The sequence below is a fragment of the Chiloscyllium plagiosum genome, unplaced genomic scaffold (assembly GCF_037043375.1).
Source record: "Chiloscyllium plagiosum isolate Xiang-an unplaced genomic scaffold, Cpla_swu_hap1 HiC_scaffold_2, whole genome shotgun sequence".
Lineage (NCBI taxonomy): Eukaryota > Metazoa > Chordata > Chondrichthyes > Orectolobiformes > Hemiscylliidae > Chiloscyllium > Chiloscyllium plagiosum.
This window is the reverse complement of record NW_028270140.1, coordinates 131,840,855-131,853,160: the sequence shown is the minus strand read 5'-3', so window position 1 is coordinate 131,853,160 and position 12,306 is coordinate 131,840,855. Positions and strand designations below refer to the sequence as shown.

The following is a 12,306-nucleotide window of genomic DNA, read 5'->3' as shown; positions in this document are numbered from 1 at the left end:
GTTGATTTTTTCCTTTCCTTGAGACTCGTGCTTTAGTCCAAGCAAAGCAACTCTTGATATTCAGAGATTTTGAAGAAATGCCTCTACCCTCATTTCTGCACTACTTCTGCCTCCTACCCCTTAGCAATGCGAATCACATGGGTCTTGTATCACAGTAGAATTGTTAATGAGCTATCCTTGAATGTCCAAATGCCTTTCATCTTGGAACAAAATGCCTAGATTTCAATTAACAACATGACATTCTTAACACTTTTATGAGACCATGGAGTCTCGTAGTTTCCACTCTTAATACTCAGGTTGCTGCCTTTGTCTCCAATCATAAAAACCTTTAACCTTCTTCCCAGGAAAGCAATTCAAGCTTTCCTTTTATCTCTTAACAATCAAATAATCAAGGCTTACTGTCAGGCAGATTTCAGCTGAGGTTACACAATCCCCTTTATTTTACCCTGAATTTAAAGATATAATCTCAAAATATAATAATCGTGTAAACCTCAGAATTAAAACAGAAGGCTTGTTGGTTCATTTCCCTATTGAAATACAATGTAGACCAAGACAATTACAAATTTTTGTAGCAGCTTTAACTTCTAACTCAAACCAGCCGTCCCCGATTTGCATTCCACCCTCATAGAACATAGAACATAGAACAATACAGCACAGAACAGGCCCTTCGGCCCACGATGTTGTGCCGAACTTCTAACCTAGATTAAGTACCCATCCATGTACCTATCCAAATGCCGCTTAAAGGTCGCCAATGATTCCGACTCCACCACTCCCACGGGCAGCGCATTCCATGCCCCCACCACTCTCTGGGTAAAGAACCCACCCCTGACATCTCCCCTATACCTTCCACCCTTCACCTTAAATTTATGTCCCCTTGTAACACTCTGTTGTACCTGGGGAAAAAGTTTCTGACTGTCTACTCTATCTATTCCTCTGATCATCTTATAAACCTCTATCAAGTCACCCCTCATCCTTCGCCGTTCCAACGAGAAAAGACCGAGAACTCTCAACCTATCCTCGTACGACTTCCTCTCCATTCCAGGCAACATCCTGGTAAATCTTCTCTGCACCCTCTCCAAAGCTTCCACATCTTTCCTATAGTGAGGCGACCAGAACTGCACACAGTACTCCAACTGTGGCCTAACCAAAGTCCTGTACAGCTGCAACATCACTTCACGACTCTTGAATTCAATCCCTCTGCTAATGAACGATAATACTCCATAGGCCTTCTTACAAACTCTATCCACCTGAGTGGCAACCTTCAAAGATCTATGAACATAGACCCCAAGATCCCTCTGTTCCTCCACCTGACTAAGAACCCTACCATTAACCCTGTATTCCGCATTCTTATTTGTTCTTCCAAAATGGACAACCTCACACTTGGCAGGGTTGAACTCCATCTGCCACTCCTCAGCCCAGCTCTGCATCATATCTAAGTCCCTCTGCAGCCGACAACAGCCCTCCTCACTGTCCACAACTCCACCTATCTTTGTATCATCTGCAAATTTACTGACCCACCCTTCGACTCCCTCATCTAAGTCATTAATAAAAATTACAAACAGCAGAGGACCCAGAACTGATCCCTGCGGAACTCCACTTGTAACTGGGCTCCAGGCTGAGTATTTACCATCTACCACCACTCTCTGCCTTTGACCGGTTAGCCAGTTTTCTATCCAATTGGCCAAATTTCCCTCTATCCCATGCCTCCTGACTTTCCGCATAAGCCTACCATGGGGAACCTTATCAAATGCCTTACTAAAATCCATGTACACTACATCCACTGCTCTTCCCTCATCCACATGCTTGGTCACCTCCTCGAAGAATTCAATAAGACTTGTAAGGCAAGACCTACCCTTCACAAATCCGTGCTGGCTGTCCCTAATCAAGCAGTGTCTTTCCAGATACTCATAAATCCTATCCCTCAGTACCCTTTCCATTACTTTGCCTATCACAGAAGTAAGACTAACAGGCCTGTAATTCCCAGGGTTATCCCTATTCCCTTTTTTGAACAGGGGCACAACATTCGCTACTCTCCAGTCCCCTGGTACCACCCCCTTTGCCAGTGAAGACGAGAAGATCATTGCCAACGGTACTGCAATTTCCTCTCTAGCTTCCCACATAATCCTAGGATATATCCCGTCAGGCCCGGGGGACTTGTCTATCCTCAAGTTGTTCAAAATGTCCAACACATCTTCCTTTCTAACAGGTATCTCTTCTAGCTTACCAGTCCATTTCACACTCTCCTCTTCTACAATACGGTCCCTCTCGTTCGTAAATACTGAAGAGAAGTACTTGTTCAAGACCTCTCCTATCTCTTCCGACTCAATACACAGTCTCCCACTACTGTCCTTGATCGGACCTACCCTCGTTCTTGTCATTCTCTGGTTTCTCACTGGGCTAGATTATGCCAGCCAGCCCTACTGGCTGGGAAAGCAGCAAGCAGTCAGAGGGACCATAACTCAGCTGTTTAGTCAGGCTCACATCAGGGAGCTTTTTTGCTAAACATGCTGCTTGCATCAACTTGCTGCTTCAGTGTGAAAATTCTTTTGTAAGTTGCAGCCGAGGTGGGTCCAGCTCAATCCCTGAAAGAACCAGGATACAAATCGGCCATCAGAACACAACACTAAATCTTCAATTTGCAAGTTACAGTTCTGAGAGTGCAACAGGAGTGCAGTTTAAGGTTTGGCTGTGCCAGTGAAGACGAGAAGATCATTGCCAACGGTACTGCAATTTCCTCTCTAGCTTCCCACATAATCCTAGGATATATCCCGTCAGGCCCGGGGGACTTGTCTATCCTCAAGTTGTTCAAAATGTCCAACACATCTTCCTTTCTAACAGGTATCTCTTCTAGCTTACCAGTCCATTTCACACTCTCCTCTTCTACAATACGGTCCCTCTCGTTCGTAAATACTGAAGAGAAGTACTTGTTCAAGACCTCTCCTATCTCTTCCGACTCAATACACAGTCTCCCACTACTGTCCTTGATCGGACCTACCCAGCGTGCCAGCAATTTACAATCTGCACTCCATTATCTCTGCATTAGTGTACTCAGCTGATCACTTCTTCATTCTTTAAATGGATCAGTTCCATCAAGCACAACCAGCACTTGCATTGTAGATCTTCAGTATCTCATCTTCTGCCATTTATGCCATCTTGGGCCTCCTGGCATGGTGTGGCAACTTTCTGGACCCTGCAGTAGCCTTCCAGCATGGCGTGTCGTTGGCCCAATGTGGAGCCAGGGCCCAGTGTGGTAGCTTGGTGCCAGCGCAGACCGCTGTACTGAACTTTTATTTCTGTAATGCTGGACATTTTATTTCTCTGTTGTCTAAGAATTTGTAACTAGGTACTTTTGTATCTATGTTGGCACAGTAATTGGTGGAGTATAAACTTTTCATTATGTTCATTGAGTTTATGTGACATTTCTATTTTTGACATTTGTCAAATAATTTTCATTAGCATAAAAACATCATTTTATTACCCAGAAGTGTAACCCAGCTGAATCTGCTTCGAGCAACTTAGTGTCAGACATCGAACCATTATTTATTTCTAAGGAGTCACCATCACATGTTAGGGACTGTTTGAATTTTGAACATACTTACATCTTGGCATCCTTAGCTGTGTTGGCACCTCGCTTCCTATATTACCATATATACTCGAGTAAAAGTTGAACCTGTGTAAAAGTTGACCCCTATTTTTGCCCAACAAACCTGGAATTTTCCATAGAACTCATGTAAAAATTGACTCTAGTTCTTTACAGATAACAGATCAATATTTGTGAGTCAAGGTATTACCTTGTGCATCAATGTAATGGTGAGTAAATTAATTGTTTTCTCGTGCTGTTACATGTTTTTTTAGATTACTTACAGTGTGGAAACAGGCCCTTCGGCCCAACAAGTCCACACCGACTTGCCAAAGCGCAACCCACCCAGACCCATTGCCCTACATTTACCCCTTCAACCAACTCTACGGGCAATTTTGCACATTTTTGGACTGTGGGAGGAAACCGGAGCACCCAAAGGAAACCCACGCAGCCACAGGGAGAACGTGCAAACTCCACCCCGTCAGTCGCCTGAGGCGGGAATTGAACCCGGGTCTCTGGTGCTGTGAGGCAGCAGTGCTTGCCACCATGCCGCCCATAAATTGATGTGCAATTCACACCAATTTGACACGAAGGTTTAAGATGCATCAGGTCAAAGTCCCTTTGTGTGCAGCTCAGCATACCATAATTCACTGTTTTTTTTTAATTTGTTTAGAGATCATTGATAAGATATTTAGGACTGTAGGATGAATTTCATCCCCCTCAAAAGTAGAATCCATGTCATAGTTGACCCCATAATTTAACTTTAAAAAATAGTCTAAAAAATTGACTTTTACATGAGTATATACGATATATGACAAAATAAATTGTATTAGCATTTATTATTGAGTCAATTCTTCTTCCTTTCTGGCCTCCAGCCACTCATCCAAAGAGATGCAATGTTTGATGATTATGGTTTGTCGCTGTCTATGTGGACTTTGGCTGCAGTGCTTCATCAAACCTTTGCAGGAGGTTCCATCTACTGGAACTTCACACAATATATTATGGGCAAATTCAGCACTGCTTAATGCTACAGGCCATTGGTTTGAAAACTGCAACCATCCAGAAGATGCACTATGCTGTATGTTCTGAGAGTCCAGTGCACTGGAATATTTGACGTTATATCACTAATACGGTGTCATTTCTTTTCAATGAGTTAAAAGATAACTTATTGCAGTGATCGCACTTAATGATTTGTAAAGTATGCATCTGCCTGGGAATTTCCTCAGAGCTGCACTGCCACACTCTGGAATTGCAACATCACTAAGTCAAGAACAGAGCAGGGCTTTAAATTGAATACAATATGGAACACAAGGGTCAGTCTGAACAAGGATACAGAATTGACTGAGCGACAGGAAGTAGGTAGTATTTTTCGGGCTGAAGGAGGGTTTTTAGTGGAGTTCCCCAGGGGTCGATATTGGGGCCCTTGCTTTTTCTAATATATATTTATGTTCAAGGTTTTGGTGTGCAGGGACAATTTCACAGTTTACGGATTATGCAAAAGTTGGAACCATTGTAATCTGTAAAGATGACTGTGTAGAACTTCCAAGTGGATGTAGACGTTGGTGGAGTCGGTAGATAAATGACAGATGAAGTTCAATGCTGAGAAGTGTGAGTTGATGCAATTTGGTGGGAAGAACATTAGGACATAAACAAAGAATGAGAGTACAGTCAGTTCCTGCTGTAACAAGGTAGTTCAGTTCTCGCTCAATCCTGTATTATAAGAAAATCACATAACAGCAGCACCATTTAAACCAAAGGGGCTGGAATTGCATTACAACCAATACACGCTTTAAAACTTTACACTTTAGAAACTGTGTCCCCAATTTGTTAATCGTATCATAGTGAATTTGCATTAACAAAACGCACATTATAGAAGAACGACCTGTACACGGCTCCTGAAGCCTGCTCGGCTATTCTGTAAGATCATGGCTAATCTGATTTTCACATCAACACTATACAAATCATTTAAGGTGGTTGGACACAGAAAGAGAAGTTAATAAAGCATACAGTAACACGGACTTTATTAGTAGGGACATAGAGTACAAGAGTAAAACTCAGGCAAGTCGCTCTAGTTTGGTTTGGGACCATAGTCGGCATGGACTAGTTGCACCTAAAGGTCTGTTTCCATGCTGTATGATTCGATAACTTCTTTAAGGTACTTGTTAGACTACAGCTGGAGTTCTGTACACATTGCTGGGTGCCACACTATCAAAGGAATGTGAGTGCATTGGAGAGAGTCCAGAAGAGATATACAAGAATGGTTCGAGGAAGCAGAAACTTCAGTTATAACGGTAGATTGAAGAATTCAGACTGTTCTCAATGGAGCGATGAAGCTTAAGAGGAGATCTGTTTGAAGTTTTCAAATGCATGAAGGGGCTGGATTGAGTCGAGATGGAGAAACTATTCCTGCTTGTGAAAGAACCAAGAACAAAGGGACATCGATTTAAAGTAATTTACGAAGAAAGCAAACATAATTTGAGAGAGAATGTTTTCACACAATGTGGCTCCGACCTGGAATGCACTTTCTGCAAGTGTAGTGGAGGCAAGATAAAGTGAGGCATTGGAGAGGACATTGGATGATAAATTAAATGGAAACTGCAGTCGGGGTTATGGGAAAAAGGCAGGAGAATGACACTAAATCATGATGTTCATGAGAGCTGCTGCAGACACAATGGGCTGTTAGGCCTCCTGCACTACAACACCCATGTGATTCTGTGGCTGTAGCACTGAGTCCAAAAATTTAAATAAAAGATTAAAATGTAAACATTTCCCCAGCTCTCACAAAGAAGCCTAACAATATAGAAGCAGGCCATTCCGCCCATCGAGTCCACACTGACGAGTGCCCCAGCATCCCCTTGTTCACCCATATATCATTCATGCCTGCACATGCCACCCATAACCTTCCTAATTGTTCCAGTCACCTCAAGCTCTCTGTGCCAACTCTTGCCCTTTACCCATCCCCATGAACCAGCATAGGAGAAAGTGAGGACTGTAGGTGCTGGAGAGTCAGAGTCAAAACGTGTGGTGCTGGAAAAGCACAGCAGGTCAAGCAGCATCCGAGGAGCAGGAGAGTCAACATTTCAGGCATGAGCCCTTCATTATGAACCATCATGCCAACTTAGCGTCAACTCATTTCAACCCCCATTTTACCCTTCACCTTTTGCAGCTTCATTTATTACTTTAAGTTCTATCTGGAGACTGCACGTTAATGGGGAATGTTCTGTCATTCATTAAAACACATTGGATAAATGTTGATATGTCTTGACAGCTTTGACATTAATTGGTAGCTTTGACACTTCTTGTCAGACATGGCATATCTTTAACAGCTTGATAGCTCAACAGTTTTTATGTACCCTTTAAGCAAAATCATTGAAAATTTCAGAGTTCATCTGGCATGCCCCCCCTCCCAAGCACCAATGTTTGGCTGAAACCCACCCTCCCAAAAATGTGTCCCAGGACCATATCCATAAAAGTACACCATTCGCTTCAAGGGGGTGCCATGCTCATCCAACGAAAAGCACAGAATTCAGACCTGCTGTGAGCAGGGCTAATGTGTACACTTCATTTTCAACGTTACTGGAATGAGAAATTCCAATTCAATGGAGGCAGCTGGTGAATTAAATGCCCAACTATCTCTTTAAAATGTGCATACCCAAATCCCAGTCTGAATGCACTCCTACCCCCATGAAAATGGGAAACACCTTGTTAGCAGCAGGACTTGTGGTTTCAGGCCATTATCATCATCATGGTGAAGGCCAAGGTGTGGTTTATTGGAAGCAAGCGCCAAGCAGCAGGAGTGACATGGGAACAAGATTTGTTGCAAGGACAACTGGGCAGATATGGTTAGAAAAAGGCAGTTGAGAAGCAGACATCTCAGTGCAATTATCCTGAAATTTAGCAGATCATCCTGGAGACCTCTAGATGAGAAAGATTCCAAATTAATGGGAAATCTGCCAACGAGCGGTTGTTGGATTGTCATTTCGATCATAGCGAAATTTGGGAATATGGCATTGTCAGTAAATCAGTGGAAAACAATCTCAGCTGTCCTTTGATACAAAGTTACCAGCGTCATTGACTGTTTCATCACTAGCATTGTAACTTGTGAGGAGGATAGTGTAGAACTTTGAAAGGACATTGACAACTTGGTGAAAAGGGCAGACAAGTGGCATATGACAGAATACAAAGGAGTGTGAGGTGATATATTTTGGTGAAAAGAACACAGAGAGAAAATAAACAATGACGGGGTCTGTGCTAAAAATGTGCCAAAGCAGAGAGGCTTGACTGTCTATGTGCATAAGTCATGAACTTATGGAGGGAGCAGTAAGTGAAGCATATAGTATCCTAGACTTCATGAATTGGAGCATAAAATAAACAAGAAGGTTATGCTGAACTTATGCTGTTTAATCCTCACCTAGAATATTGTATACAGTTCCGGGGACCGCTTCAGAAAGGATGCTAACACATTGCAATGAATACATAAGAGGTTTACCAGCATAGTTCCAGAGATGAGAGACTTCACTTACAGAAATGCATTGGAAACGTTTGCACTTGGAATAGAGATGTCGAAGAGGAAATTGATTGAGATTTTCAAAATCATGGAGTGTCTGGAAGAAAAGAGGTCAAAACTGTTCCCATGCAGAGAAGGAACAAGAACAAGAGGACACAAATTGCAACTAATCGCTGATGAATCAAATTAGAAGTGAGACAAGACTTTTCCATGCAATGAATGGTTCATATCTGGAAGTGTGGAAGACGCAGGATTAATTAAGGCATCCAAGAAAGTATTGAGTGATTATTTGAACAGAAATAATCTGCAGTGTTAGAAGGAAAAGGCAGAAGAATGGCATTTAGTTCAAATACTCATTTGGAGACCTATTGCAGACACAATGAACTGAGTGGCTTCCTTCTGCACCATAAGAATTTTTTATTTTTGTTGGATCCTACCTTTATGCTACCCCAGGACAGTGAGCGCAAGCTGTGTTGATCTCTCTTCTACAATATATCATTTGTAATTCGCACGGACTATAATATAAACTTAGCCCAATGAAAGCCTGCACTTCGAATTTTGGACCTGACTTCCCAGGAACTTGCAAATGCTTTTAAATTTCAGCAACGTACACAATACTTCCCCACACTCACACATCTTACCACTTGTCAATTCTCATCTTACAATTTAAAAATATTGGCAGTTCTTTGGGACACCCAGATTGAATGACATTACTTAAATGCATGTCCTTTATTTTTAACTTTTTCAATAAACTGGAAGGATACTGCATCATGAGTGTTCATCATGGCATTTTAATGCCTGTTGGATTCCGATCTGCACAGTAAAGCTGTAGTCTACTCTTTGTGCACTACAGTCATCAGCTATATTACCACAGCCAGCCTCAGTCGCCCTCTCTAAAATGTACAGAAAAATCATGAGTGCTGCATAGTTAGAAATGGAGTAGAGGCTCCTTTACAATGTTTTCTGTCAGTTAATCTGTGCCCAGTGATTTTTTTAACTATATCTTCTTACTAATGTCTACTCTGCAAAGTGTATGCTTTGTCTGAGCGCCCAGAGAAAAAGCTGCAGAGGTTTGTTCCTGTGGCCTAACATCAATAAGGGAGTGATAAGTTCATGAGCAGCAGGCTTGTACATCTGGGTGTTAAAACCACCTTCTGTCAAAAGTTAAAATCTCAGCGTACGTCAGCTATAAAGAGGCCATTCTCCTCCCAAAGACATTTTCCATGCAAAGAAGGATACGTGGATACCTTATAAGGGAGTGCAAAGCCCTTGTGTCCCCTGTCTGCCTGGAATGAGGAGCAAGCCATTGGGACTTCCAGTGAGGAGGGAGAGTCAACGATAGTTGAAAGTGCAAAGTTGCTACTTTGTGAAACGTCTTGATTGCTTCTTGTGCAGAATGACTTTTTAAAGCGTTGCCACTTGTTCAAGCAAAACTTGAGAATGACGCTGATTAACTGAATTGGATAACTGAATTTGCACGGTACTCCTGGGACACGAGGGAGTTGGTAAATGCGCAGGCCTTGGGTTAAGAAGGTTTTCTTCCCATTGCAGCTGAGCGTTTTTGTTTCTTTTATTCCTGACTGCACTAATTGATAATGCAGCATTAATAACAATCATCAAGATTGAGCTGACAGCTATTAATCTTCATCTTTTACCTCTTATTCTCTGGACTCACTTAAAGATTTCCAGTGTTTCTCTGAATTTAAATTTCCATAGGGTACAATAAGGGCATGGTAAAGATTTATTCATTCAAAGAAAATTGAAAATCTTTTGAGCTACATTTTGTGAGGACAGTGTAGTCAAGATGAACCCACAATGCACTGCAATTTTTAAAAATCCTTGAGACTTGGAGCACAAACTTATTTGGTTAGTACAAGGGCCCTGTTATTGGAAGCAGCACAACAGGCAATAATAGTCTGAAAACTTACTCCGCAATTCACTAGCTATCAGTCAGGAAGCATATGAACTCAGCGGGAGGTTTGAGATAAAGGCTAATTTATGGAGAATTATGCGTACATAATCAAACAGAAACTCCAGAAGGGGTGAACATGACTATGCATCTTCCCTTCTGCGTGCTTCATCTTCATTTCTTGTTTTGATTATAGTATTCCGAGTATTTTGAAAGCCTTGCTTCCTGCTTTGCTCAAAGCTTTATAAGGCACACGTTGCGCTTTGTGTGAAATCCTGTCAGATTTAATATGGGACATGAAAGTAAACCTGTAACCGTATGTTAGTTATTCATGACTTCCAAATATGCACACAGACTATTGCACAACAACAAAAAAAGAAGAAATCAGCAACCTAGTGTGTCATTTAGCATTAAATTAATTTGACCCTTTTGTGCTTGATATTAAGTCTTTTCATCAGGTGCAGCGTTTATCTGTCATCAACATGCAAATGACTTGGCTGAAGATCACTTGGCGATGAGCCATTTGGTGATTTTACTGTGTCTGAGCATTACCCATCTTTTGCAGACAGTAGGATGTGATTGATCCATTTCTTCTTTTTCACCCTCCCCATGATGTTTTTTTTAGCCAGACTGAAATATAATGAGCGGTTTTTTTTGTCTTTTCTGTAACACAGACATGTCTATAATTGGGATTTTTGTGGTTGGGAATAAGTTGAAAGGTGGTTGATATTTGCCTTTGAGACAACAAGAGGGAAAACACCATTCTCAAGGGTGCCTTGGGCATGATAGCCTTTATGCAAGTGGAGGTCACCACCTGGAGTGGGCTGTTGTAAAGGCTGTTTGAGGCCAGGACTCAGTGCAGAACAGCATTGTGCTTGTTATGGGAAAAAAGCTAATATTCTGGTAAAATCAGATCAAATGTGCTCCAGACTTGCTTCATCCAAAGCAGTCTTATGATCCTACGAATGTTTTAATAATAAAGCAATGAACATATCCACCACTGAAATCCATTTTTTGTTCAGCCCAGTATGGCTGTATGCCAAGTACACTTCTTCCCATTTCTGCATAGTCAATTACTCTTTATTGCTTCAGTGCTGGTCCGAATAAGTCATACTTAAAAAGAAAGAGGATTAAATTTCAGGGCTTGCTGCAAATTAGATCACTTTGGATTCTATTTCCATTGGCCAGTGTGTTCAAACAAGCTCATTACAATCCTATATCCATAAGGACACTATAGCACAAGTTGGAAATGATTAAATCTTGTTTGAGATCCTGTCTCTTCTGGAACAGTTTGTAATTTTCTCAGGTCTGATCGGAGGGAGAATGGAAAACCTGTAATGGCCCATAAGAAGCTTCTCAAGGGGCTGTCAAGTGCAAAATTGGACTCTTAAACTTTGATTCTGGAAAACCTGTGTTGTCTTAATTCATAGCTGTCAAGATCACTGTAGGGCCAAGGAAAGTTTATTTGTCATCATGCTGAATGTGTATTTTCATTGATCTAAGCAGCAGGGCTAACTCTGGAATTTTATTTATCTTGCAAGAGCCCTTTCACCTTGCCTCACACTGCCAGCTCCTTCCAGGAGCTACTGGCTCTCTTGGCAAGTTAATGGCAGCCTCCAACATGGCCACCACCACGCATTTGCCATTAGCATCAGACAGGCAACCCCTATGTTTTGGAAGGGCTCAGTGCCATGGTTTGGAATTCACCTCCACGTCAGGTGGTCAGAACAGCATTTGAGTCCTGGCCTCAAACACCCTTTACAACACTCCAGGTGGTGACCTCCACTTGTGTAAAGGCTATCATGCCCAAGGCACCCTTGAGAATGGTGTTTTCCCTCTTGTTTTGAAAATCTGACCCCAGCAATTTCCAGCTTCCTGCTCAGGGAAGATGGCAGAGAAAAAGTGTGGGTAAGTCATTAGGGTATTGTAACAAGAATAAAATTGTCTCTTCAAATTCCTACTGTGTGGAAACAGACCTTTCGGCCCAACAAGTCCAGACCAACCCTCCAAAGAGTACCTAGCCAAACCCACTCCCCTCCCCAATTAGTCTATATTTACCTCAAACTAACACATCCTTGAACACTATGGCAATTTAGCATGGCCAATTCACCTAACTTACATATCTTTGGACTGTGGAAAAAAAGCCAGAGGAAACCCAAGCAGACATGGGGAGAACATGCAAACTCCACACAGACAGTCGCCCAAGGCTGGAATCAAACCCAGGTCCATGGTGCTGTGAGGCAGCAGTGCTAACCATTGAGCCAGCATGCCATCTCAAAGTGATGCTGTGTAGTATTTACCATTTTGGCT

The 12,306-nt window shown here is 42.1% G+C and overlaps 1 protein-coding gene across 20 annotated transcripts in view; it reads left to right on the top strand.

The window, feature by feature from the left end:
- LOC122557375 (teneurin-3) overlaps positions 1 to 12,306 on the top strand; it is a 2,678,940-nt gene that overhangs the window by 2,478,353 nt on the left and 188,281 nt on the right. The gene's annotated exons all lie outside the window — the stretch shown is intronic.